The sequence below is a fragment of the Peromyscus eremicus genome, chromosome 3 (genome assembly GCF_949786415.1).
Source record: "Peromyscus eremicus chromosome 3, PerEre_H2_v1, whole genome shotgun sequence".
In the NCBI taxonomy this organism is placed as follows: domain Eukaryota; kingdom Metazoa; phylum Chordata; class Mammalia; order Rodentia; family Cricetidae; genus Peromyscus; species Peromyscus eremicus.
The window spans coordinates 118,401,352-118,407,299 of NC_081418.1; the positions used below are offsets into that span (position 1 = coordinate 118,401,352).

The 5,948-nt window shown below is 42.1% G+C and overlaps 1 protein-coding gene across 1 annotated transcript in view; it reads left to right on the plus strand.

Annotated features, from left to right (window-relative positions):
* The window catches only part of Trnt1 (tRNA nucleotidyl transferase 1), a 42,587-nt gene extending 39,832 nt beyond the window's left edge, over positions 1 to 2,755 (plus strand). The window contains exon 10 of the transcript XR_009378346.1: positions 2,662 to 2,755. The gene's annotated coding sequence lies outside the window, so the exon portion shown is untranslated. The remainder of the gene's footprint in view (positions 1 to 2,661) is intronic.
* The last annotated feature ends 3,193 nt before the right edge of the window (positions 2,756 to 5,948 follow it).

Here is a 5,948-nt window from a genome sequence, read left to right on the forward strand (position 1 = left end):
GCGCCAAGCTGCCGCTACGCTTCCGGGCCACAGCGTCCCCTGGCGGCTCCAACAAGGCGGACAGCTCTGGAAACGATCGTACCGAGGCAGGAACAGCAGCAGACCCAACGCTATCCACACCCAACCAAGAATTCGAGGCTGAGTTTTCAGGGTCCACCTTAAGCAAACAAACCTCCTTATACACCATCCCCTTCTGTCCGGAAGCATGGAAAGGAATATTCGGAAAACACATCGACTGTTCCAGGGAGAGTTGGAATACAGCTGACTTTTAAAAACAATTTCAGTAGTCCTCAAATAGCCACAAACGAACATCCATCAATATGAGGCGGAGACTTGCAAGAACAGCAAAAGGCCGATAATCACCTGGAAAATACAACTGTCAGGATATAAACTAGCCCAGTCATAATGGCTTCTCTAAGAGAAAACGGATCAATATGTGGTCAAAGAATTAAAATACGCCAGAGGAGAATTGTTTTAGCACTGACAATGCCTTACCAACATGTTTTCACTGAAGAAAGAAAACTGGAAAACACCAGAACGATATAAGATCCGTTATGAAGGAAGAAGCGGTGTTGGAGAATGAGAGGAAGGAAAAAACACACAGAGAAAACTAAGGAATCCGGGCTTTAAAGACATCTGACCCCCAGAAAGTTTGCCTCATTGAAAAGTCACAAGCTGAAAACCAGTTTGCAAGAGTGCCCCAGTCAATTCCATATCACTCTGCCTTCGTCCCTGACTCACTCTGTGGCCTTGGCCAAGCCACTTTTATATCCTCAGAACTCAGATTACCCAATGTCCAAAACGGAACAAAGAGTGTCCAAGCTGTGTCCTCTCTAATAATGTATGCAATATCGATGCATTGATCAATTCTATGATCAAGTTAAAAAGAGCTGCATGAGCCATTGTGGTGAGTTAGTGGTGTTAAGGTATTTTTCTAGCTAGTGAAAAGGCCATTCAGTTCTAGATTGTTCTAGACTGCCCAAGAGCACATGCAGCAGAGAGCAAGGGGAATAGATGTGTTAAAGACAGAAGAAAGAGTTCAACCAAGTGATCCATAAATGTGCATATCTGTACACACATATATCTATTTTTGTTATCACAGGATCAATTTAGATAGAGTTTGAAGAATTTCAATAAACTTTATCTGTAGAATTTTCTACATACAGAAAGTGTCTGGTTTCTATTTTATGTCTATTTGTGCATGTGTGAATTCACTCTTTGGTGCATGGGGGAGCATGTGTGTCAGAGAGTGTGTAGGCCAAAATTCAACCTTAAGTTTTTTTAGGGTTTTTTTTTGTTGTTGTTATTGTTGTTGTTTGTGTTTTTGAGACAGGGTTTCTCTGTGTAGTTTTCGTGCCTGTCCTGGATCTCGCTCTGTAGACCAGGCTGGCCTTGAACTCACAGAGATCCACCTGGCTCTGCCTCCCGAGTGCTGGGATTAAAGGCAGGCGCCGCCACTGCCACCGCCGCCACCACCACCCAGCTCAACCTTGAGTTTTATTTCTTAGGAGCCACCCACCTTGTGTATTGAGGCAATGTCTTTCACTGACCTGGGAATAAGCAATTAGGCAGGGCTGGCTGCCCAATTAGCCCCAGGGATCCACTGTCTCTGCCTCTGCAGTGTTGGATGATATTACAAGTGAAGGTTACCACTATGCCTGGATTAAAAAAAATTTTTATTTAGATTCTTGAGATTGAACTCAGGTCCTCAAGATTGAGCTCAAGTCCTTGCGAAACAAGCACTTGACGGAATGAAATGAGCCCCCTAACCCTAGTATTTAGTTTCTACGTAAGGAAGCTCTTACTCTGACATGCTTCTCTCAAAAGTGTCCTTCAAATTGTCTGAACCCTAAGTCAAGGAAGAACTGTCTAGGCAAGAAAGGACCATTGTAATCCTTGACAAGCACAGGCTGCGCTCTCTCTCTCTCTCTCTCTCTCTCTCTCTCTCTCTCTCTCTCTCTCCCTCCCTCCCTCCCTCCCTTTTCCCTCAATGCTCTAGCGTCACCAGAGTTCTCATTTATATTTATATGTCTTTTGCGGTTCTCTCTTCTTTCATCTCTCCTTCATTCAAATTCACCATCTTGTTTTTTCTTAATTTCATCCCTTTAGTATGGACTCATTTATCCATAGCTTCATCTTTCAATATCACTGGAAAAATACCTAAGCAACCATGCTTCTTGGGTTAAAGCCCTGAGCATTAAGAAACCACGATCATACGCTGGTGTGTGTGCTTCTGGCAAGTGCTGGGTCTGGCAGCTATTGCTGTGAGATGTCTACTTCAGCACCTCCTACTGTAAATCCCAGTTACAGGTGGATAAAAGACACATCTTGTCTGCCCTACCCAGGTCTAGAGGGAAGAAAAAAAGGGGAACCTGCTCTGTAAGCAGGAATAGAATCAGAGACAGCGCATCTTTCATAGCCTTTTCAGTGTCAACAATTTTATTAATGACTCTCATATTTCAGTTATATGTAGAATAATGCAAGGTTTGAAGAAATTGTTATAAGCAGCTTTCACAGCTGCTGTAATATTTTCTGGTCCTCCAGAGCCTACATAGGTTCCACAGAGGTTGTGTTATTTGTGAAAAATGATTGTTTGGGACAATACTTAAGGCTGCAATTTACTGAGACCTCCTACCACCACATCCATCTCTGACTTGACAGGCAAAGTAGTGAAGATTTTGCAAAATGGTAAAATGTTGGGCAATTTATGGTTTTGAAACTTTTCTACAAAATTGTTTCCACGGCTCACCTGGACATTCTCCATGGCATGTGACACTTCCAGCACAGCTGAGGATCACTGCAGAGAGGTGAGCACAGAACAAGAGGGGAGGCAAGGTTCTACTCTCTCCCTCACTTTTTACAACACAATTTCTACATCTTTCTCCTTGGCTCTGTTTTTATGGTGTGATGTTTAACAGTTGACTGTATCCAAGTCATCTGATGTTTTGCTGAAATGACAAAATACCAGCAGTTCAATGCAACCAAGGTTTACTTTTTGCTCAAATAAGGTGGATATGGGGCTCTCCAGGACACTCTGTTGGAGGATCATTAGGCTACTTTACTATTGCAAAACCCCCCCTACTGGAATTTTCTTCTGTCACAATCACTAGCTGCCACAGCAGAAGGAAAAGGCTTAGAGAATGAATCACTGTCACCTAAATGCCTTCACTTCCAAGTGAAGCATAACAACCTCTACTCGTATTTAATTGGCCAAAGCAAATTCTAGGGCTCTAAGTTGGAGATGAAGAGTAATATTCTTCACAGAAGTGGAATGAGTTCATATCAGCAACATTTGCCACAGGGTAGCGCTAAACGCATGGTTTCCGTGTATGTGTGGTCGATTATGTTTTACTTAGCCATAGGAATAAACCCAAAGAATACATCTTTAATTGATTTCAATTTTATATAAACCCGAGTAATGTAGTCTGCTATACATCTAGGCTACATGGTCTAGTCCATCACTCCTAAGCTAAAGCTTGTATACAGTGTTGCTTTCCTGAACATGATAGATAGGCAGTTATAGTCTAATGTGGTAAGTACTTGTGGATGTAATCAGAGTGAGGATATGGTACCACATATGAAAACTGGCACACAGTGCAAGGCCACTGCCCTGCCTGAAGCTTTCAGCACTTAGCTCTTCTGGGTGAGTTGGTGAGTGGGTGATGAATGCACATAAAGATGGAGACCTTATGTACACTCCTGTAGACTTTGTGAACAACACACACAAGACTACTCTGAATTTATAAAAACGTTTTCTTCAGGAATTAAAGTTTTAGCATATTGAAACCTTTTAACCTTATGAACTATTAAAAAATCTTTTTGACTTGTATTTAAAAACAGAAGCACATTGTATTACCACACACTTCTTTAATCTGAATATATAATTCACTTTTATATTTTAAAGCTTATTTCCTTTTGGTTAAAACTAAGACACAAGCACACACATTACCTGATGCCTACACAGGGTCAGGCTTACTACCATCACTGTGTTCCACTTCTGTATCATGTCCCTCTGGAGGGTCCTTAGCAGTAACTCTTGGAGTGTGACCTCCTATGATCACATAACCTCTGCTGGAATTCTTGAGAAAGACCTACCTAAGGCTGATTAAATTTAACTTAAGAGAACAAAAAAAGCAAGCAGAAGGACTATTGTCTAAAATAGCCATTAAAGTATATTACAGTAAATATATAAGCCAGTAATACATAATACCGTAGTTGTCTGTTAGTGATGTGACTTATGTGACTGGTTTGTTTATACAGGTGACCTGACAAACGTTAGCAAAGTATTGTGCTATGACACCGGAACAGCACTAGGTGGCAGTAGTTCTCTAGCTGCATTATGCCTTCACCAGGCCCCATCACAGAAGCCACCCAGCAAGACTGTACTTGGGATTCCTGGCTGCCTGGCAGGCACTTGATTCTAAGTTAGAAGTTACTTCTGGTCTGTCAGTCACAGGTGAGCAAGTGTTTGTTAAACACTTAACTCTGACTCAAAATTGATGTGTGTGCTTTGCATGGGGTTTCTTTGAATTTTGTGGCATTCTTGAGAAGTCTGTTCCCAACCCATCCCAAGATGCTGTGATCACAAGTCAGTTTCTGCTCAACCACTGCCTAGATCAACCTCATACTCCTCCTCTTACTATTATTCCGTGACTATATTCTGGCTTCTTGTTGCCCTGTGTGCCATTCCTTAGCTTTGTTTGGGATAAGCCATTCCTTAGCTTTATATAGGACACCACAAGAATGTTTCACTTAAATCACTGTTTTATGTTTTGTTTTGTCTTTTAGCATAAACTATTAGTCACTTTTCTCATTGCGTTGACTCAACAGGAAGTGCCTTAAAGGAGGAAGGTTAGTTTGTTGGAGCTTTGAGAATACAATCCATCATGGCAGATAAGATATGGTGGGACCATCTCTCAGCTGTGGCATCAGGGGCAAGTGGAGCTGCTTGATCATATCATTGTGGGTCAGGGAGGAGAGATGGGACAAAAAGTGCAACTTCAAGGCTTGGCATCTGGTGATCCACTTCTTCCAGCCAGGCTCTACTTCCCAAAGACTACAAAACCTCCCAAAACAGCACTCCCACCTGGGGACCGAGTGTCAAAACACACTAGCATATATACATATATATCTCCACTCACTCAACAGGCCATGAGCCAACTGTTGGCTCCAAGGGGGCCTTCTCAGACAGACTGAACATATATCACAGACTCTAGGCTTTTCTTTGAAGATTATAGGCTTTGATGGTTAGTGTGCTAACTGTCAATTTGACAGGATGACAGGATGTAGAATTACCTAGGAGATGAGCTTCCGAATATGTCTGTGGGTTTCTAATTAACTGAAGTGGGAACTATGGATGGTACCATTCCATTGGCTAGGGTCTTCTTCAGCACTGCCATTCATCTTCCCCTGCTTCCTGATTGTGGACACAATGTGACCAGCTGCCCCATGCTCCTGCTACCCTGACTTCCCCACTATGAAGGACTACACCCCCAAACTAGGAGGCCAAATACCTTCCTTTACTACATTTCTTGGGTATTGTGTGACCTACAACAGGAAAAGTAACCAGTAAGTAAACATGAGCTCACAGGTTATCATTTTGATGTTTAACTTAAAGACTACTTCTTAGTAACATTTACAAATACAGATGCTTTAAAATTTGATTTTCACACAGTCAAATTGGGGCATGATCAAAATTTGCTACAGCCTTCAGTTTTGCAGTCTGTCAAGAAGTCTGGCAGCCACCCAATGTTTTGGCAGTATTGTAAGTCCTCTACTGAGGATGTACAAGCCTGAAGCAGAAAGATTCCAGATACTTTCTGGAAGGAAGCTCTGCTTCTGCATTTCTCACTTCTACAGCATCAGCACCTTCTTAAGGTGGATTAGTTCTAATTACTGCTCTTGCTGTATGTTGCTGAAAATATGCAAAGATTTGCTTGGGTTGTCCT